The 23,719-nt window shown below is 36.4% G+C and overlaps 1 pseudogene; it reads left to right on the top strand.

Moving 5' to 3' along the window:
* Positions 1-23,719, top strand: part of LOC106798725 (uncharacterized) — a 156,847-nt pseudogene that overhangs the window by 50,840 nt on the left and 82,288 nt on the right.

The raw sequence follows: 23,719 nt of genomic DNA, 5'->3' as shown, positions 1-23,719 counted from the left end.
GATACCCGAGTGGTTATCCATAAAAACTTTCTTTTGCTATCTCTAAGACTCAAAGCATGATAGCACGCAGAGACTAACGTCGTCTTCTGCACCCATTGTCAATCGCGACCAACAAGCCCGTTGACACGCGGAGATTTATGTCATATTCCGCGCAGAAAAATTCTGTCATACTGACACTGGGGTCACGTGACATGCAGAGATACCAGAGTGGTTATCCGTAGAAACTTTCTTTCGCTATCTCTAAGACTCAAAGCATGATAGCAAGCTGAGTGGGTAAACGCGTAGATACAGATTCTGCGCCCTTTATCATTCAGGAACAACAAGCTGAGTGGGTAAACACATAGATACAGATTCTGTGCCCTATATCATTCAGGAACAACAAGCTGAGTGGGTAAACGCGTAGATACATATTCTACGCCCTTTATCATTCAGGAACGACAAGCTGAGTGGGTAAACACGTGGATACAGATTCTGTGCCCTTTATCATTCAGGAACGACAAGCTGAGTGGGCAAACGCGTAGATACAGATTCTGTGCCCTTTATCATTCAGGAACAACAAGCTGATTGGGTAAACGCGTAGATACAGATTCTGCGCCCTTTATCATTCAGGAACAAACAAGCTTAGTGGGTAAACGCGTAGATACAGATTCTGGGCCCTTTATCATTCAGGAACAACAAGCTGAGTGGGTAAATGCGCAGAGACAGATTCTGCGCCCTTTATCATTCAGAAACAGCAAGTTGGGTGGTAAACGCGCAAAGGCAAATTTTGCGCCCTTTGTCATTCAAAAACAACAAGTTGAGAGGTGGGCGGAGACAAATTATGGTCATTCCGCACACCTTTTCGCCATCCAGAGGCGGTCGTTTCCGGTGGCACACAGGAACAAATTATGGTCATTCTGTGTCTGATGTGCCATCATTTTCTTCTATTTTCTAAAACCTTTTTGCACCATTTTAATTATTGATTGGTCTTAATTGGCAATTAATTAGGCAGTTTTATTATTTGGGCTCATTTAGCTAATTTGATGTTTTTAATCTAATTTCAGGAATTAATGAAACATTGGGCTTAATCCGGATTTTGGTTGTGGACTTGAAGAGGGCAAATAAAGCAGCGCTTACCTTAGTTAATTTTGAATTAGGAAATTTCGCAATTTTATTTTATGTTGTTCAGTGTTTATTTCGTTTTGGGCCAGAGTATTGTAATATGGCCCAGTGACTTTGAGTGACTCTTTTTAAATAGATGCCTTGGGATTCGTGCAGAGCATTCTATTCTGTGATGCTATTCATTATTCAAAGCTTTGTTTTAGGGTTTTCGTTTTTCTGTTTGGATGCTTCTGAGTTCGTAATGCAATTTTACATTTTCTGCTTCTAATTACAATTTCGTTCTTGCTTCTTCTTCTACTCTCATTTACGTTTCCGTTCATTTACGTTTCCGTTCATTTACATTCTTGTTCATTTACGTTTCTGCTTCATGCTTCATTTGCATTTTCTGTTTAAATCCATGGAAGGCTAGATTTTCTGGTGTTGTTTCCTTTTGAGGACGAAGCCCAACTCTCTTTGAGGTTTCGTTTGTAATGTGGTTTCCTGGCAGTTTTCCCTTCACCAGTTATCCCAATTTCGTGAATATTAATCAGTGCACGCTTCGTGTTCGATTAATTGCCTCTGAGCCTAACTTGCGTTCATGCTTAATGGACGAAGGGCTAACTGGTGTATGTGGTGCCTAATCACGTATTGAAAACCCTAAGTTGATTTTCGCTTAGTAAATTGAAATAGGGTTGGATTAAGTGGTTGACTGTTAGGGACGAATTCTCCATAACCCAGGATAAGAGAGTGGCTTCTGAATCAGAGGAAACAACCCGTTTTTAATATTAGTAGTTTCGTATTCCATTTTATTTGTTCTGCTCTTTAATTACCAAACAACCAAACCCCCCCCATCGTTACTGTTACTGCAAGTATATTATGAACATTTGGCTTGTCACTGCTCGTTGGGAAACGACCTAGGATCACTTCCTAGTTACTGCATTTTCATGTTTATTTGATTCGGGTACGGCCTCGATCAGTGTCTCACCGCCTTGGCTCGATCATGTCCAACAAAACGCAGAGACAAATTATGGTCATTCTGCGTCTTGTATCAACCAAGAGGAAAAAATTCGACAGTATCAGGATGATGTGTCGGTACTAATCATGTTCAAATTTTTGCAGGTTCCGCTGGCAGGGAGGTTCACTGGCCAAATGATGTTTCGCTCGAATGAAATTAGTGTCTTATCTTTACTTCCCTTTTATCTCCAATAAAAGACAAGTAAAGAGGGGCAACTGTCATACCCTAATTTTGTCTGGGGACCATCCGTTGTTGGGATGCGACCCTCGTTTGACCACTTCGAGGTACTTGGCACCCATCGTTAGGCAATTCGTGAAGTTCCGTGACATGCCGGAAGTCAAAAGAAAGCATTGTAGCACAATATGTGAAGTTCCGTGACATGCCGGAAATTAAAAGGAAATGTTAGTGCGCAATCCGTAAAGTTCCGTGACATCCTGGAAACCAAAAAGGGGTTGATTACATAGTCCGTAAGGTGTCGTAACATTACGGAAAGAAAACATGCATCGTTACGAAATTCGTAAAGTTTCGTAACATTACGGAAAAAGAATCACCAAAAAAGAGCAAGGGGGTGTATTTAGTAAAAATGGGGGTGCAAATAGCAACCAGGCCCACTTGTGCCTTCCAGAAAATTCCTCCAGAAGGCGGTTGCTTCTGGAGGAAGCAACCTAGCTCACCTGGGCGAGCTGGGTGGCAAGCTTCTCCCCCATTTTCCTATAAATAGGGGGAGAAGTGAAGGGAAAAAATGTTCAGCCCTCCTGGAAATTCGAGATTACTTGAAATTAGTGAAAAAAATTGTTTTCGTGAAGAAAATCCAAGCCGAGGCGCTTTCGTAACATTTCCGTGGTTGATTTCGCGAAGATTTTCAACCGTTCTTCGACGTTGTTCGTTCGTTCTTCGTCGTTCTTCGGTCTTCAACCGGTAAGTTCCCGAAATCGAACTTTTCAATTCATTCTATGTACCCTTAGTGGTCCTCATTTGTTTTCACGTGCTTTTATTTTCATTTTGTTTACTTTCCGTACCCTCTTTTGACGTGCTTTAGTCATTTGCTTAAGTCATTTCCTCGCCTAATAAAAAAATATAATAAATTTCCACCGATCATTTGAATTGTAACATCCGTTAATTTCTGTTAAAATGAAATCCGACCATTCGGTCATGCCGTAACCACGTTGGAAACCAAAAAGAGGTAAAATTATAATATAATAATAAAAAAATATCCTTTAGTAAAATAAAACAAAAAAGTCAATTGGACGTTTCTCTTTGGGATTTTTCTTTCTTAATTGAATTGACTAATAACCAAAGTGAAACTAAGGCTAAAATCAATTCATAAACCAAACTTTTTGTCAATGCCTAAAAAATCCATTTTCAAAGGTCCAACGCCTTGAAATGGTCTTTCCCGCTTTTATTGGTTAAATGTAGAAAAAAAAGCCTAAAATCAATATGTAACTTTGTTATCTCTTTCAAAAATAAAGAAATCATTAATGGTCCAATGCCTTAATGTTTTCTCACTTTTCAAAAGAATCAAAGGATTATCTAATGGTCCAACGCCTTAAATGACCTTTCATTCAATAAAAACTTATCTTGCAAAAAAGGATAAAAATAACTTAACCAAAACACTTTGTTCACAAAAGAACTACGTAGGTCTGATTTTCTCATCACAATTGAGGAATACGCAGGAGCAAAGGGAAACGCCCTTGTTGACCACAAAAAGATAAAAATATAAAAAGGCATAAAAAATTTAAGAACGTAAAAAGGGAAGATAACGTAAATTGAAGTCATATTTGCACATTTGATTAAAGGCTGTCGTCTCTTGTGACGGACGTGTGGGGTGCTAATACCTTCCCCTTGCGTAAATACAACTTCCGAACCTTTCACTTAAAGTTCGTAGATCACGTATTTTCTGGTTTTTCCGACGTTTTCCTCAAATAAACGTTGGTGGCGACTCCGTGCGTATTCCTTTCTTAAAACACGCACCCGCAAGTCACGCGTCGCCCTCCCGCCGAAGGGCAGGTTGCGACAGAGAGTTATGTTGAATGTCTTTGATGATTGCTTTTGATGATTTTTTATTGAGTTTTGATTGTCTTTGATGATTGTTTTTGATTGAGTTTTGATTGTCCTTGATGATTGTCTTTGAGAGTTATGTTGATTATTGATTACTTTTGATGATTGTTTTTTATTATTATATATGTTGATTATTTATACTACATATGTATTTTTGTGGGTGCACAATAGTTAGTTTTAAGGCCTTTTGATATCATTTGATTCTCATATATTCAAACAAGTGGTAACATTCTCTTTTGGGCCAAGAATTGGTACTTTGAACGATATGGCATGCTCTATTCCTTTAATTCATTATAAATTGCTTAATGTTATTCTCCTCTCTGCTCATGATTTGTTTTTGATGTTGACAAAGAGGTAGAGATAGATAAAAGATAAGATAGTAAGGGGACTTATCTATTTTATTTATGAGACTTTTTTTTATATATACAAAATCTTCAACTGTTTCATATAAGCAATCATTGCACAATTAAGGGGGAGTAAACTATACAAATAGATATTCTTTTGTTTTTCCTCCTAACCTACAGATGATTGTCATCATAAAAAAGGAGGAGAATGTGAATCATGCAGGTTTCAGGTTCTGATGATGCCGAAAAGAATTTGCTTGATAATTATTCTCATCATCAAAAAGGGGGAGAATATGAATGTATGAATACATGATTTTCATGATGTCTAAGAATAATCAAACAAGGTTGCTTTCAAGATCACTTCAACCAACATTCAAAGGTTAAGCATTCCTTTAAGATTAAGTCAAGGTTGCTTCAAAAAACAAGCATTGCTTCAAAATTCATTCAAGATCAGCTTTTGCCTCAAAACACATTGTTTCCAACATGTCAAGGTTCTGGTAATCGATTACCAAGCAATGTAATCGATTACTAGAAGACAAGTTTGCAAATCAACTTCTTAAAAGGGTTTTAAATTTGAATTTTGAATGTGTAATCAATTACCATTGATGTGTAATTGATTACCAGCAACGAAACTCTTGAAATTCAATTTGAAAAGACATGACCCTTCAAAATATAACCGTGTAATCGATTACCAGAAACCTGTAATCAATTACCAATGAAAAATTTCAGAAAAAGCTTTTTGAAAAGACACATCTCTTCAAACCATTTTGAAAAAGCACGAAGGGCCTATATATATGTGTGTCTGACTTCAAAATGTAAGAGAGAGATATTCTAAGAGAAATTCATTGCCAAATGCTCTCTTAAAAAATCTTCGGCAAACACTTACAAATCTATTGAGAGTTCATCTAGGAACTTCAATTTGTATCATCCACTCTAAAGGAGAGAAATCATTCTGTTCATCTCAGAAAGTCAGTTGTAATCAAGAGATTGGTTGTCTCTTGAATTGTGAAGTTTCCTGAACACAAGGGAAAGGGATTCCTCGGGTGTTCAAAAGTTGTAAATAGGATTTTACAAAGTTAGTGAAAATCTCAAGTGGGTTGCTTGAGGACTTGACGCAGGCACGGGAAATGGCCGAACCAGTATAAATCGAGTTTGCATTTCTCTCTTCCCTTATCTCATTTATTTTATTGTAATCAATTTTATCTTACGCATTTAAAAGAACATTGTTAAATTGATTGCTTCTTCTTCTTCTTTTGCATTCTAAGCTTATCATTTAAAGGGGGGGGGGGTTAAAGTTTGTTAGTGAGAAAATTGTGAAACTTAATTCACCCCTCTTAAGTTATTGAGGCTACTTGTTCAACAAGTGGTATCAAAGCCAAAAAATGAAGTGAGGAGGAAAAGAAGTTAGTTCAATATAATTTAAAAGCCAAAAATATAATTACATCTACATTAGGAATGGATGAATACTTTAGGGTGTCAAATTGCAAAAATGCAAAAAATATGTGGGATACCTTACAAGTAACCCATGAAGGGACAACAAATGTGAAAAGATCTAAGATAAATACTTTAACTCATGAATATGAATTATTTAGAATGAATCCTAATGAAAGCATACAGGACATGCAAAAGAGATTCACACACATAATTAATCATCTTGCATCCTTAGGAAAAATCTTTCCAAATGAAGATCTTATCAATAAAGTTTTGAGATGCTTAAGCAGGGAATGACAAAACTAAGGTAACAGCCATTACTGAATCAAGAGATCTTTCTAACATGTCTCTTGCTACTTTGTTTGGAAAGTTACAGGAACATGAAATGGAATTGATGAGATTGAATCACCATGAGGAGAATGATAATAAAAAGAAAGGAATAGCTCTTAAAGCTTCATCTTCAACCCAAGAAGGAAGTGATAAGGAGGATTCAATTGAAATAGATGAAGATGATGATCTCAGTCTTTTTGTAAAAAGATTCAACAAATTTCTAAGAGTCAGAGGAAATCAAAGAAGATCAAATTTTAAATCAAAGAAAAGGGCAGAAGATTCATCCTTTACTCCAAAATGTTATGAATGCAATCAACCTGGACATCTGAGGGTTGATTGCCCAATTTTCAAGAAAAGAATAGAGAAATCTAAAAAGAAAGTTTTTAATGAAAAGAAGGCTAAGAAGGGCTACATTACATGGGATGCCAATGATATGGACTCGTCTGAAGATTCAGAAAATGAAGTTGTAAACCTGAGTCTGATGGCTAAGAATTATGAAAGCGATGAAAAGGCAACATCTTTGGATAACACCTTATCCATTTCATTTGATGAATTACAAGATGCATTTGCTAATTTACATAAAGAATCAGTTAAACTTGCAAAATTGGTTTCATCTTCTAAGAAAACAATTTCAAATTTAGATAAAGAAGTTTTAAAATTAAATGAAGAATTAGATAATCTTAAGACTGAAGTTGTAACTTTAAGATCAAATGATACAATTCATTATTCTACCATGCATGATAATATAGAAGTATCTAATTCATGTAATTCTTGTAAGAAATACATAGAAGAAATCAAGGATTTAAAAAATTCTCTTGCCTAATTTTCTAATGGAAAAAAATAATCTAGATGTTATATTAGGAAAGCAAAGATGTGTTTTTGATAAAGCAGGGTTAGGATATAAACCTGATAAACAACAAAAATTTTATAAAAATTTCTTTGCATCCACACAAAAATATAGTTCTCCTTTCTTAACCTGTTTTTATTGTGGAAAGAAAGGACATGGTACATTTACATGTTATTTTAAGAAAAATAGAAATAATATTAAAATGATATGGGTCCCAAAAGGATCTTTTATTAAAACTAACATACAAGGACCCAAGAAAGTTTGGGTTCCTAAGTTATAAACATGTTCATATAGGTTTCCTTGAAGAAGAGTTGATACATAGATAGCGAATGCTCTAAACACATGACGGGAGATGCATCGAAATTCACTCATATTTCTCCCAAGAAAAGCGGACATGTGACTTATGGCGACAACAATAAAAGTAGAATTCTTGGAGTCGGAAAAATAGGTACAAATTCATCTACCTCCATTGAAAATGTTCTACTTGTTGAAGGTCTTAAGCACAGTTTGTTAAGTGTCAGTCAATTATGTGATAAAGACTATCTAGTATCATTTGAATCTCATAACTGTGTTATTGAAAACAAGCATGATAGGAATATAAAGCATATAGGCTACAAAACAAATAATGTTTACACGATAAATTTAGATCAAAAACAAAACCATGATCAATGTTTTCTTATTAAAGATGATGATCCTTGGTTATGGCATAGAAGAATTGCCCACATAAACATGGAACATTTAAATAAACTGATTTCTAAAGATTTAGTCATTGGTTTACCAAAACTTAAATTTGAAAAAGATAGATTATGTGATGCTTGTTAGAATGGAAAACAAGTAAGGGTTTCTTTTAAATAAAAGAATATTGTGTCTACAACTTGTAGAAGCAAGCTTCATGATGATGAATCAAGTTGATTCAAATAGTTTTGATGATGACAAAGATGATGACAAAAAATCCAAAGAATGATTTCAAGATTGAGTCAACAAGTTCAAGATCAAGATTAATTTCAAGTTTCATGAGAAGAAATCAAGAAGATTCAAGAATCAAGAGAAGTTTGATTTCAAGATTCAAGAGAAGATGAATTCAAGATTCATGAGAAGAAATCAAGAAGACTTCACAAGGGAAGTATTGAAAAGATTTTTCAAAAAACAAACATAGCACAATTTTGTTTTTCAAAAGAGTTTTTTCTCAAAATTTTCTAAGTTACCAGAGTTTTTACTCTCTGGTAATCGATTACCAGTGGCAAAGTTTGATTTCAAAAGCTTTTAACTAAATTTGCACCGTTCCAATTGTTTTTTTAAATGGTGTAATCGATTATAATATATTGGTAATTGATTACCAGTGTATTTGAATGTTGAAATTCAAATTCAATTGTGAAGAGCCACATCTTTTCATAAAATGCTTTGTGTAATCAATTACATGGTTTTGGTAATCGATTACCAGTCAATTACCAGTGGCAAAGTTTGATTTCAAAAGCTTTTAACTAAATTTGCACCGTTCCAATTGTTTTTTTAAATGGTGTAATCGATTATAATATATTGGTAATCGATTACCAGTATATTTGAATGTTGTAATTCAAATTCAATTGTGAAGAGCCACATCTTTTCATAAAATGCTTTGTGTAATCGATTACATGGTTTTGGTAATCGATTACCAGTGACAATTTTTGAATAAAAATCAAGAGATGTAACTCTTCCAATGGTTTTCTCAAGATTTTCTCAAGGTTATAACTCTTCCAATGGTTTTCTTTACCAGACATGAAGAGTCTATAAAAGCAAGATCTTGACTTGCATTTTAAAAACTTGATATAACTTTTTACACAACTTTTTGAACATCTTGAACTTCTTCTTCTTCTTCCTTTGGCAAAAGCTTTCTAAAGTTTTCTGGTTTCCAAACCTTGAAAACAAGAGTGTGCTATATCTTTTCATTCTCTTCTCCCTTTGCCAAAAAGAATTCGCCAAGGACTAATCGCCTGAATTCTTTTGTGTCTCTCCTCTCCCTTATCCAAAAGAACAAAGGACTAACTGCCTGAATTCTTTTGTGTCTCCCTTCTCCCTTGTCAAAGAATTCAAAATGACACAGTCTGAAAATTCTTTTGATTCTTCCCTTTCCCATAAACAAAAGATTTCAAAGGACTAACCGCCTAAGATATCTTTTGTTTCCCCTTCACAAAGTTTCAAAGGACTAACCACCTGAGAACTTTGTCTTAACACATTGGAGGGTACATCCTTTGTGGTACAAGTAGAGGGTACATCTACTTGGGTTGTTGTAACTGAGAACAAGAGAGGGTACATCTCTTGTGGATCAGTTCAAGTGGAGGGTACATCCACTTGGTTGTTCAAAGGGAACAAGGGAGGGTACATCCCTTGTGGATCTTTGCTTGTAAAGGATTTTACAAGGTTGAAAGAAATCTCAAGGACCGCAGGTCGCTTGGGGACTGGATGTAGGCACGGGTTGTTGCCGAACCAATATAAAACTCTTGTATTTGTCTTCTTCTTCCCTACACTCTTTTATTTCCGCTATGCACTTTAATTATCGCTTTTACTTTTGGTTAAGTTTTTATTTCTGTTCTTTACTTTCTTAACATTATAGTAAAAGCCTAATTAAATCTAGTAATATTAATAAGGATAGTTATTTTTTTTAAATTAGTAAAGGTTCATTAATAATTAATTCAACCCCCCCTTCTTAATTATTGCGAGGCCACTTGATCCAACACAATTCAACCCTCACAACTTTTGCATATGGATCTTTTTGGTCCCTCTAGAACTATGAGTTTTGGAGTAAACTATTATGCTCTTGTTATTGTTGATGATTACTCTAGATATACATGAACATTATTTCTCGCTTATAAAAGAGATGATTTTCATGCATTCGAGAAACTTGCTAAAATTATTCAAAATAAGAAAAATATCAAAATTGCATCTATCAGGAGTGATCATGGAGGAGAATTTGAAAATAAAGATTTTGAATCATTCTGTGATGAACCTGGCATTGAGCATAATTTTTCTTCACCCAGAACCCCTCAACAAAATGAAGTTGTTGAGAGGAAAAATAGATCCTTAGAAGAAATTGCTAGAACTTTACTAAATGATACATTTCTTCCAAAATATTTCTGGGCTAAAGCTGTAAATACTGCATGTTACATCATGAATAAAGCTTTAATAAGACCAATCTTAAAGAAAAATCCATATGAGTTATATAATGGAAGAAAACCTAACATTTCACATCTTCATGTGTTTGGATGTAAATGTTTTATGCTAAACAATGGCAAAGATAATTTAGGAAAGTTTGACACTAAATCCGATGAAGGTATTTTTCTTGGCTATTAATTGTAAAGTAAAGCATTTAGAATTTATAACAAAAGAACTATGATTATTGAAGAATCCATTCATGTTGCTTTTGATGAATCTAATGCAATTTTGCCAAGAAACGATGTACTAGATGATATTTCAAAATCATTAGAAGAAATGCATATTCATGGAGAAGATCACAAAGGCAAAGGAGATGGAAATAATGAAGATTTTCACATTGATGAAATAAAAATAGATGCTGATCTTGCAAGAGAGTGGAGAGCTTCTAGATATCATCCTCTTGACAGCATTATTGGTGATATATCAAAAGGGGTAACCACTAGACACTCTCTCAGATATATGCAATAATATGGCTTTTGTTTCTATGATTGAACCTAAAAATTTGAAAGAAGCCATAATTGATGAACATTGGATAATAGCTATGCAGGAAGAGTTGAACGAATTTGAAAGAAATAATGTTTGGAAATTAGTTGAGAAGCCTGATAATTTCCTAGTTATAGGAACAAAATGGCTATTTAGAAACAAGTTAGATGAAAATGGGATAGTCATTAGAAATAAGGCTAGGTTAGTAACCAAAGGATACAATCAGGAAGAGGGGATAGATTATAAGGAAACATATGCTCCAGTTGCTAGATTAGAAGCCATAAGAATGTTATTAGCCTTTGCATCCATAATGGATTTTAAACTTTATCAAATGGATGTGAAGAGTGCCTTTTTGAATGGCTTTATCCTAGAGGAAGTATATGTAGATCAACCCCCTGGTTTTGAAAACTCAGATAAGCCTAGTCACGTTTTTAAATTGAAAAAGACTTTATATGGGTTAAAACAAGCCCCTAGGGCTTGGTATGAACGTCTAAGTTTCTTTTAGAAAAGGATTTTTCTAGAGGTAAAATAGATACTACTATTTTTATTAAAAAGAAGTTAAATGATATATTATTAGTTCAAAATCTATGTTGATGATATTATCTTTGGATCCACTAATGACTCTCTATGCAAAGAATTCTCTCAAGACATGCAAAGTGAATTTGAAATGTCAATGATGGGTGAACTAAATTTCTTTCTTGGGCTGCAAATCAAGCAAACCAAGAATGGAATATTTGTTAATCAATCAAAATATTGCAAAGACTTGATTCATAGATTTGGGATGGAAAATGCTAAGCATATGGCTACCCCAATGAGTAGTGCTTGCTATTTGGATAAAGATGAAACCGGTCAGTCAATAGACATTAAGAAATATCGAGGTATGATCATATCTCTTCTTTATTTATCTGCTAGCAGACCTGATATAATGTTTAGTGTGTGTATGTGTGCTAGATTTCAATCAAATCCCAAAGAATCACATCTTAGTGCAGTTAAGAGAATTATAAGATATCTGTTAGGCACTATGAATATAGGATTATGGTATCCTAAAAATTCCACATGCAATTTAATAGGATATTCTAATTCTGATTTTTCCGGTTCTAAAACGGATAGAAAGAGCACAAGTGGAACTTGTCATTTCATTGGATCTGCTCTAGTTTCTTGGCATAGTAAGAAACAAAATAGTGTTGCTTTATCCACTGCTGAGGCAGAATATATTTCTGCTGGCAGTTGTTGTGCTCAAATACTTTGGATGAAACAACAACTTTCTGACTATGGAATATTTCTTGATCATATTCCTATAAGATGTGATAACATGAGTGCTATAAATCCATCTAAGAATCCTATTCAGCACTCAAGAACCAAACATATAGAGATAAGACATCATTTCTTGAGAAATCATGTTAAAAAGGGAGATTGTGTACTAGAATTCGTTGATACAAAAAATAAATTAGCTGATATCTTTACAAAACCTCTCCCTAAAGAAACATTCTTTGCAATTAGGAGAGAATTAGGTCTTTTAGATATCAACGATCTAGACAAATAGGTAACTAAAATTGAGTTTTATCTTCCTTATGTACAAATGAGTTTCTTTGATTGTAGTTGTTTGTGTTATTGATAGTCATATTAATTGTTGTTTGTCATTTAATAATTGTTTTTTATTACCTTTGTTTGAATTTTTAATAGTAATATAATTTATTGTGTGTAGTTAATTGAGTGTCAAATTGATTAGATTTGTTTGTGCTTGAAGATTGTTAATTGAGTAGATTTGTTCGTGCTTAAAGATTGTTGATTGAATGTATTTAATTGTGCTTTTTGATTGAATGTATTTGATTGTGCTTGATTATCATAGTTAAGTACGTATGTAACTCAAGAATAGTTAGTTTTATTTGAAAAAGCCTCGTTTAAGGGTCTGGTAATCGATTACCATTCCCTGTAATCGATTACCTTAGAACAGCAAGGTTGTAATCGATTACACAAGCCTGTAATTGATTACACAAGCCTGTAATCAATTACCAGTAGGCTCAAGTAGTTACAGGATACTTCTGTAATTGATCACAAGAGTCTGTAATTGATTACAAAGCGTCCCTGACTATAAATATCTGCGTTTTCTTCTGAACCCTCATTCCTTACCTTCGTGTGACGGTGCCCCACTCTCCCAAAACTTCAAAACATCATATCTTCCTTATTTCTTAACCAAATCGCTTTAAAAGCAAGCCCAATATTCATCCTTTTCAATTCTCTTCAAAACCCACTGATTAAAATCAGCTGAAATAACTTCAAATGGCCGAATCATCAAAGAAATGAAAGGGATCTTCCTCCACCACCACCGCTGCCATGGAACCTCCGGAGACCCACTAGCACCAATTCCTCCCTCTCTTTCATCTTGCCGGTCATCCACCTTATTTTCCTCTGATGATCAGCGTCAGAGGTACTACTCTCAATTTTGTAATAGAGTTATTGTAGACCCTAAGTACCTTGACCTTGAATTTTTTGATGGAGAAACATTTGATTGTTACCAAGTGTTGCAAAACTCTGCTTTGGTCGATTTCATGTCTCTTAAACTGCCATATTTTCCTAAATTAGTTAAAGTTTTCTATAATAATTTGAAAATTCAGGATGGTGTTCTTTATCCTGAGGTGCATAACATTCCTATTATTGTTGATCAGTCCTTGTTTTATTCATTGACTAAACTGCCCAGTGTTAGTCGTCCTATACGACTAACTTTTGTATAGAAAACATTTTCCAAAACTTGTATAGTTCCCCAATTTATGGTTATTTTGTTGTAATTTGTAAATAAATCTTGTTTTATTGTTAAAGCTGTCTCTAGAATATTTTCCATTGGATTTAATGATGAAATTTGTTCAATTTCAGGCTAAATGAGGCTAAATATTGAAGTGCTAAAAGTGGTAGTTGCGCTTAGCTCACCATTTGGGCTCAGCATGCATCCATCGCTAAGCGCAGCTTCAGCGTGATAGAAGAATCTGACAGAGCATCAATATCAAGGCCGTGCGCTACATGCAAGATCAGTGCGCTAAGCACAGTGGTTGTCTTCAGCCAGGCTCAGCGCATGACTGACGCTAAGCTCAAATCCACTTACTCGTGCTAAGGGCGAGGGTGGCGCTAAGCACAACGTCACGGATTCAGAGCCTATTTAAAGCTTGTCTTGTGCAGAAGTAGGCTACAGAGGGCACATAATTTTTTACAACAATTCCATAACACACCACAATGCCTATTTTTCGATGAAAGAGCTCTAGAGGTAGCAAGAAGAGTAGCTTCTGCAGAGAGACCTAGGTTTTGTAATAAGAGAGATTAGTGAGCTGCAGAGTGATTGTGAGATGCTGAGAAGAGGAGGAGGGACCCCCCTTCTTGTGTAAGGAACAATTATTCTCTACTCTTAATCTCATTTGTGTTAGCGTTTTTCTGTATGGCTGGCTAAACACTCTTGTTGGGAATTTCTAAGGAACAACTGATGTAATTACTTTAATATCTAATTGATTGTCTTTCCTGTGTTCAATGCTTCTTTCAATGCTTAATTTTTGCATGCTCTTGGTCTGATCACCCATTTGTATGTCTAGTTAGGTGACTGTAGCATTGGGAAATGTACTGTTGCCTTATAACTTGATAGAAGTAGGATTGAAACTTAATCCAACAAGAGGGATCTGAGGATTATGTTTTAGTTTTCTTAATATGCTGTGATGATAATGTTGTTTAGTCTAAGTCTAGTCCAACAAGAGGGATTTGAGGACGAAGCTTAGGTTAAATTAGTCTAAACTTTCGTAAGCTGATTAAGCTGAGCCTAGTCCAACAAGAGGGATCTGAGGACGAAGTTTAGTTTAAATTCATTGATTCTTTTGTGTATACTTTTGTTACTATAAATTCATTGTTCTTTTGAACTGGATAATTGTTGTTTTGTTTTCTTGTATGCAAAGAAGATCCACTACAGGTGATTTGTTCCCCATTGATTTGGAGATTAATGCCACTTGTAGAAGGCATAATTCAGAGAGAAGCAGAAATTTTTTGTAGGATTTAGAAGCAGCAGCAACTCTAGAAGAAGAACCTTGATCTTCCGAGGCATCTTCTAGTTTTCCTATTGCAGGGCATTCTCATATAGAATTTGTTGAAGACTCAATCATGGCAGAAGAGACAAGAAGAGTAAGCCTTGAGGATTATTCAAGTTGTATTGTGCCACAATATTTCACCAGTATTGCACAGCCAGAAGTTCAAGCTCAGACAATTACTTATCCTCCCTCTTTGATGCAGCTTATTCAAAATAATCTGTTTCATGGTCTACCCAATGAAGACCCTTATGCTCACTTGGCCACCTACATAGAGATATGCAATACTATTAGGCTGGCGGATGTGCCTGCAAATGCAATCAGGTTGAGTCTGTTCTCATTTTCTTTAGCTGGAGAAGCTAAGAGATGGCTTTATTCTTTTAAAGCAAGCAGTCTGAAGTCATGGGATGAAGTAGTGGAAAAGTTCTTGAAGAAGTACTTTCCTGAATCAAAGACTGCAAAAGGCAAAGCTGCCATCTATTCCCTCCATCAGTTTCCAGATGAATCGTTGAGTGAGGCACTTGAAAGATTCAGAGGTTTATTGCGGAAAATGCCCACTCATGATGTTTTGGAACCAATACAGCTCAACATATTCATAGATGGGTTGAGACCACAATCTAAACAGCTCTTGGATGCTTTAGCTGGGGGTAAGATCAAAATGAAGACCCCTGAGGAAGCAATGGACTTAATTGAAAGCATGGCTGCTAGTGACATTGCCATTCTGAGAGACCGAGCCCACATTCCTACTAAGAAGAGCTTATTGGAGCTAACCTCACAGGATGCTCTGTTGGCACAAAACAAGTTGCTATCTAAGCAACTAGTGGCATTAACATAAACACTCAGTAAGTTACCAACTCAGCTTCATTCTGCACAAACTTCACATTCTTCTATTTTGCAGGTTGCAGGATGTACAATTTGTGGTGGAGCTCATGAATCTGGATGTTGTATCCCTAATGAAGAGCAAATTGCACATGAAGTTAACTATATGGGGAATCAACCCAAAGGCAATTTCGATACAAGTGGATTTCCAGGATTTCAGAACAACCAGCAGTATCAACAGTAGAGACAACAACAAAATCACCCTGGTATCCAATTCAATAGAGACCAGGGTGGTTCATCTACAAGGACACAACAGCAGATGCCAAGTCTCTATGACCAAACCACGAAGCTGGAAGAGACTCTAGCTCAATTCATGCAAGTGTCGATGTCTACCCAAAAGAGCACAGAGTTTGCAATTAAGAATCTGGAAGTTTAGGTGGGCTAGCTTTCAAAGTAGTTAGCTGAAAGACCATCCAACAACTTTATAGAAAACACGAAGACAAATCCTAAGGAAGAGTGTAAAGCTGTGATGACTAAAAGCAGAATGGCGATTCAAGCTGAGGAAGGAAGAACTGATTAGAAGGTGGAGGGATTTTAACAACATCTAGCTGATCAATCGGCACTGGAACCGGTTGATGATTTAGTTGAACTTGAAGAAATTGTTGAGGAAGCAGAAGGTGATAAAGAAGAAGAGACACCAATAAGAGATTGTCAAGAGAGAATAAAGAAGAAGGAAGAAAAAGAAGAAGAAATAAAAGAAGAAGAAAAAGAAAAAAAGTTGAAAAATGAAAAACAAAAAGAGAAGGTTGTTGAGATTGAGAAGAAGAAGGGCAAGAGTGAGGCCAATAGAGAAAAGAAGAAAAAGGCTACTCCTATTGAATGCAAGGAGGTACCTTATCCATTGGTACCCTCCTGGAAAGATAAAGAATGACATTTGGCAAGATTTCTTGATATCTTCAAGAAACTGGAAATTAGTTTGCCTTTTGGAGAAGCACTTCAGCAAATGCTCCTTTATGCCAAATTTTTGAAGGATATGCTAACCAACAAGAACTGGTACATCTATAGTGACAGAATTGTTGTGGATGGTAACTATAGTGCTGTCATTCAAAGCATCCTTCCACCCAAGCACAAAGATCCAGGAGTTGTCACGATACCGTGTTTTATCGGTGATGTTGTTGTAGGCAAAGCTCTCATAGATTTGGGAGCCAGTATCAATTTAATGCCTCTCTCCATGTGCCGACGACTTAGAGACCTAGAAATAATGCCCACACACATGACCCTCCAGTTAGCTGACCGCTCCATCACAAGACCATATTGTTGGATCAAGTGGCCTCAGAATAATTAAGAGGGGGGGGGGCTGAATTAATTATTAATGTACCTTGACTAATTAAAACTTATCCTTCTTAATGTTACTAGATTCAATTAGGCTTTACTACTAAGTTATGTAACTTAAACAAAAGTAAAGCGTAAAAGTAAAGTGCATAGCGGAAATTAAAAAGTGTAGGGAAGAAGAAGACAAACACAAAAATTTTATATTGGTTCGGCAACAACCCGTGCCTACATCCAGTCCCCAAGCAACCACCGGTTCTTGAGATTTCTTTCAACCTTATAAAATCCTTTACAAGCAAAGATCCATAAGGGATGTACCCTCCCTTGTTCTCTTTGAACAACCAAGTGGATGTACCCTCCACTTGAACTGATCCACAAGAGATGTACCCTCTCTTGTTCTCAGTTACAACAACTCAAGTAGATGTACCCTCTACTTGTACCACAAAGGATGTACCCTCCAATGTGTTAAGAAAAATAATTCTCAGGCGGCTAGTCCTTTGAATCTTTGTAAGGGGAAACAAAAGATATCTCAGGCGGTTAGTCCTTTGAAATCTTTTGTTTAAGGGAAAGGGAAGAATCAAAAGAATTCTCAGGCAGTTAGTCCTTTGAATTCTCTTGGAAAGAGAGAAGGGAGACACAAAAGAATTCAGGCGGTTAGTCCTTCATTCTTTTGGAAAAGGGAGAAGAGAGATACAAAAAGAATTTAGGCGATTAGTCCTTGTTGAATTCTTTTTGGAAAAGGGAGAAGAGAATGAAAAGATATAGCACACTTTTGTTTCTGCAGAATTTTCACTTGCAGAAGAACAAGGTTAAAAAAAACTTAGAAAGCTTTTTGGCAAAGGAAGAAGAAGAAGAAAGATGAGTAGGAAAGAATTGTAAAGGTAGTAAAGGTTTAAAGGTTTCTCAAAAGTTGTTCAAGAAGTTGTTTGAATGCAAGTCAAGGTCTTGCTTTTATAGACTCTTCATGTCTGGTCATGAAAACCATTGGAAGAGTTATAACCTTGAGAAAATCATGTCAAGAGTTACATCTCTTGACCTTTTATTCAAAACTTGTCACTGGTAATCGATTACCATAATCATGTAATCGATTACACAATGCATTTTAAGAAAAGATGTGACTCTTCACAATTGAATTTAAATTTCAACATTTAGATACACTGGTAATCGATTACCAATATATTGTAATCGATTACACCATTTAAAAATCATTTGGAACGTTGCAAATTCAGTTAAAAGCTTTTTGAAATCAAATTCTATCACTGGTAATCAATTACAGGAAACTGGTAATCGATTACCAGAGAGTAAATACTCTGGTAACTTAGAAAAATTTGAGAAAACTCTTTTGTAAAACAAAACTGTGCTATGTTTGGTTTTTGAAAAATCCTTTTCAATACTTCCCTTGTGAAATCATCTTGTCTTGAATCTTGATTATGCTTGATGTCATTTCTTGAATCTTGAAATTAATCTTGATCTTATCTGGATCTTGAACTTGTTAACTCAATCTTGAAATCATTTTTTTGGGCTTTTTGTCATCATCAAAACTACTTGATTCATCATCATGAAGCTTGCTTCTACACATATGGAGTGATTGAGGATGTGTTAATTCAGGTCAAGCAGCTTGTTTTTCCTGCAGATTTTGTGGTTATGGATATAGAGGAGGATCCTGACATTCTCATAATATTGGGCCGCCCTATCATGTCCACGACCAACTGTGTAGTAGATATAGGGAAAGGAAAGTTAGAATTGGGTGTGGCAGATCAGAAAGTCTCATTCGACTTATTTGAAGCAATGAAGCATCCAAATGATATGAAATCTTGTTTTGATCTGGACAAGGTAGAACAAGAAATAGAAATAGCTGCTACAGCCATGGCACTGCACTCTCCTTTGGAAAAAGCATTGATTAATCATGTAGAATGTCTTACTAAAGAGGAGGAACATGAAGTTCAGACTTGTATTAAAGAGTTAGATGGTGTAGGAGAAAATTCTGAGGGACATTCTGCATTTGAAGAATTGAAGAACGATGGGCAAACGGAAAAATAAAAAGTATAATTGAAGATCTTGCCTGCACATTTGAAGTATGCATTTTTGGAAGACAATGACTCAAAACCAGTGATTATTAGCAGCTCGTTGAAGAAAACAGAAGAAGATCAGCTAGTGCAAATTTTGAAGAGACACAAAGCTGCAATTGGATGACATATATCTGACTTGAAAGGAATTAGTCCATCTTATTACATGCACAAAATCAATAAAGAAGCTGAGTATAAACTAGTGAGACAGCCTCAGAGAAGATTGAACCCAATCATGAAAGAGGAGGTGTGTAAGGAGGTGCTTAAGTTGTTGGAAGCAGGCCTTATTTACCCCATCTCGAATAGTGCATGGGTTAGCCCTGTGCAAGTTGTCCCCGAGAAAGAGGGTATGACAGTCATAAAAAATGATAAATATGAGTTAATATCCACAAGGACTATCACCGGGTGGAGATTGTGCATTGACTATCGGAAGTTGAATGATGCCACTCGGAAGGACCATTATTTGCTTCCTTTATGGACCAGATGCTTGAACGACTCGCAGGGCAATCTTATTATTGTTTTCTGGATGGGTATTCTGACTATAATTAGATTGTTGTAGATCCCAAAGATCAAGAAAAGATTGCTTTCACCTGCCCTATAGGTGTATTCGGATATTGGTGCATGCCTTTTGGTCTATGCAATGCCCCAGCTACATTTCAGCGGTGTATGATGGCAATCTTTTTTGATATGGTGGAAAAATGCATTGAAGTTTTCATGGACGATTTCTCTATTTTTGGGCCATCTTTTAAGGGGTGCCTATCAAACCTTGAAAGAGTATTACAAATATGTGAAGAGTCCAATCTAGTTCTCAACTGGGAGAAATCCCATTTCATGGTTCAAGAAGGAATAGTGCTGGGGCATAAAATTTCAGTAAGGGGAATAGAGGCGGACAAGGCAAAGATTGATGCAATTGAGAAACTCCCTCCTCCAATGAATGTCAAAGGAGTGAGAAGCTTCTTAGGACATGCAGGGTTCTATAGGAGATTCATAAAAGATTTCTCAAAAGTCGCCAAACCACTTAGCAATCTGTTGAATAAAGATGTTGCTTTTGTGTTTAATGAAGAGCGTATGGAAGCATTTAATGATCTGAAAACCAGATTAGTGTCTGCTCCAGTAATTACAGCAGCAGATTGGGGACAAGAATTTGAGTTGATGTGTGATGCGAGTGATTATGCCGTTGGTGCAGTGCTTGGACAAAGGAAGGGAAATTTTTTTCATGCTATATATTACGCCAGCAAGGTTCTAAATGATACATAGGTGAACTATGCTACCACAAAAAAAGAAATGCTGGCAATTTTCTATGCACATGAAAAGTTTAGATCTTATTTGGTAGGCTCAAAGGTTATCATCTACATCGATCACGCAACTATCAAATATTTGCTCAACAAGTTTGATTCCAAACCCAGATTAATAAGATGGATCTTGCTGTTGCAAGAATCTGATTTGGTGATTCGGGATAAAAAGGGATCGAAAAATGTTGTAGTTGACCATTTGTCTAGATTGGTGAATGAGGAAGTCACATCGAAAGAAGCTGAAGTTAGAGATGAATTCCCTAATGAATCATTATTCTTGGTGAGTAAGAGACCTTGGTTTGCCAATATGGCAACCTTGAAAGCTGCAGGAATCATCCCAAAAGACTTAATGTGGTGGCAGAGGAAGAAATTCCTACATGATGCACGATTCTATATCTGGGATGATCCGCACTTGTTCAAGATAGGAGCTGACAATCTCTTACAAAGATGTGTGACACAAGAAGAGGCCAAGAGCATATTATGGCATTGCCACAATTCTCCATGTGGCAGCCATTATGGTGGAGATAAGATGGCAACCAAGGTTTTGCAATCTGGATTCTTTTGGCCCACACTTTTCAAAGATGCTCACCAGCATGTGCAACAATGTGATCAATGTCAGAGGATGAGGTGTATATCAAGAAGAAATGAAATGCCTCTACAGAATATTATGGAGGTTGAGGTATTCGATTGCTAGTGGATTGATTTTGTAGGTCCCTTTCCTTCATCTTTTGGCAATGAATATATACTAGTGGCTGTTGACTATGTCTCTAAATGGGTTGAAGCAGTGGCTACCCTGCATAATGATGCTAAGACTGTGGTAAAGTTTCTAAAGAAGAACATTTTCTCAAGATTTGGGGTGCCCATAATCTTGATTAGCGTTGGAGGCACACACTTCTGCAATAATCAGCTGCAGAAAGTGTTGAAGCAATATAATGTGACACACAAAGTAGCCTCACCTTATCACCCCTTGACCAATGGGCAAGTAGAAGTATCAAACATGGAATTGAAAAAGATTCTGGAGAAGACTGTAGCTGCGACTAGAAAGGACTAGTCTATCAAATTAGATTATGCTTTATGGGCATACAGAACAACATTCAAGACCCTGATAGGCTTATCTCCATTTCAGATGGTGTACGAAAAGTCTTGTCACTTACCAGTGGAGATGGAATATAAAGCATACTGGGCCTTGAAGTTTTTGAACTTTGATGAAACTGCATCCAGAGAACAAAAGAGGCTGCAACTTTTGGAGATGGAAGAGATAAGATTAATTGCTTATGAATCTTCAAAGCTATACAAAGACAGGGTAAAAAAAGTATCATGAAAAAAAGATGCTCAAGAAGGACTTTCAACCAGGACAACATGTGTTGCTTTTCAACTCAAGACTTAAATTGTTCCCTAGAAAGCTTAAATCAAAATGGTCTGGACCATTTACCATCAAGAAAGTCCATCCATATGGAACAGTGGAGCTTTGTGATCCTCAATTTAAAGATCCTGACAGGACATGGGTAGTGAACGGATAAAGGTTGATGCAATATCATGGTGGAGCTATGGAAAGATTGAACACTATTCTACACTTCAATCCTAGATAACAGGATAATGCGTCAAGCTAGTGACGTTAAAAGAGCACTTACTAGGAGGCAACCCAACTCTTCTTCCCCTTCTTTCCTTTTTATTGCATTTTATTTGAATTTGTTTTCTTGTACATGTTAGGATATCATTGCTTGTGATTGTGATTAATTATCAGCTTGTTTAGTAATGAACAAGGGGTTTTAAGCTTGTGTGAAGAGATAGACAGAAAAAGACTTAGAAATTTTTTCGCAATTGTCTATATGCTGAGTGCAGACCTCGTGCTAAGTGCTCAGTCTTCACGCGCTAAGCCGAGCTTGCTCACGCTAAGCGCACAGACCCCTGATTGGTTGGCTGAATAGTTTAGCTAAGCGCACATCATTGCGCTAAGCCCAACATCTTCACTGTAATTGAACTTAATCAGTGGGCTTAGCATGGATAATGTGCAAAGTGCCACTTCTTCTTTGGAAAAATTTCGTTGTTGGAGCGCTTGTTCGCAGCCAACAAGTGTACCAGATTGCATAAGTAGTATAAAACGGTAAGAACTGAGTATCGAACTCTTGGGGAACTTGTGTTATCTGGCAAGCTATTTCGGTAAATAGGTGTCTGGTATGAAAAGATGATTATGGTTATGAACAAGTATGTAAACTATCTATGCAAAAAGAAAGAAAATCACGCAAGAGAAATGTTGTGTAAAAGAAAAGTAGAGAACGTGTTGGTCTTCCTAATAGGTTCCTGATGCTAAAATGGATGTTCTCTACCTAACAATGCCCAGGTATTCCTATGTTGTCTCCTGGACTGCAAGACCCCGATTCCTCATGATAGCCTAGCCTAATCCTGATCAAGCCTCGTCCGCAGATTCCTCTTGTAAGACTAAACTCAACCAGGACCACATTAAGACACACATACACAACTAAGTTCTTGTACCCCGATTCCTCGTGACAACACAACAACTTAGCCCCATACTATCAAGGACTTTAGAATTAGACTAGTTTCCACTGTTGAATGACCCTAACAAAGCATGCATCTACGTGATCAAGGTAAAGGCATACTGGAATGAAAAACAGATAGCACAGAGAACACACAAAACATCATTACATAGATAGAAATATATTTACATCAGGTACCTACAAATCCAATAGAGGATTTAGCTTTCTATGGTCTGGAAAGCTCCTTTACAACACAGAGAAGAACAAGATGAAAGATAGAAAAAATACAAGTGGTGAGGATGTCTCCTTCATCTCTAGGATCTCACAACCACTCACAAACTCATCTTAAGTTCTCAGAACGGCTTCCGCTTCGAGCTCTCGTCTCTGCAGATCTTCACACAGCAAAATCTCTCACAACTCTTTGGAACTTGGACCTTTCTCTCTCTAGAACTTCCTAAACATGCAAAAGCTTCAAGCCAAGGCCAGAATCTGGTGCATGCAGAGGCTTCTTCAAGAAAAATGCCAAACCCCCTCAAAAAATCTGATTTCAAGCTTAAATAGGTGGGTTGGTCCGTGCTCGCGTACTTAGCACAAATCTGGATCGCTTAGCGCGCATAAGTGGATTGTGGCTTAGCGCGCTTCTCTCGTTTAGCGAATGAGCTGAAGCGGTGCACTTGATGACTTGGAGCGGTGCGCTCAGCGAACCTGACAACTCATCTTCTTCTGGATTCTTCCTCGCGCTTAGCCACTGAGTGTTGCGCTTAGCGAATGCTCGCTAAGCCAGCAGATTGGCTTAGCGAGAAGGTGAAAACAACACTTTTGCCAATTTGCCTAATTAACCTGAAATTGAGAGAAAATTGATTATTAAACATACAAAATAAAAGTA

Source organism: Glycine max, chromosome 5 (genome assembly GCF_000004515.6).
Source record: "Glycine max cultivar Williams 82 chromosome 5, Glycine_max_v4.0, whole genome shotgun sequence".
Taxonomy (NCBI): Eukaryota; Viridiplantae; Streptophyta; class Magnoliopsida; order Fabales; family Fabaceae; genus Glycine; species Glycine max.
The sequence above is the reverse complement of the archived record's forward strand: the minus strand, read 5'-3'. Positions and strand labels throughout refer to the sequence as shown.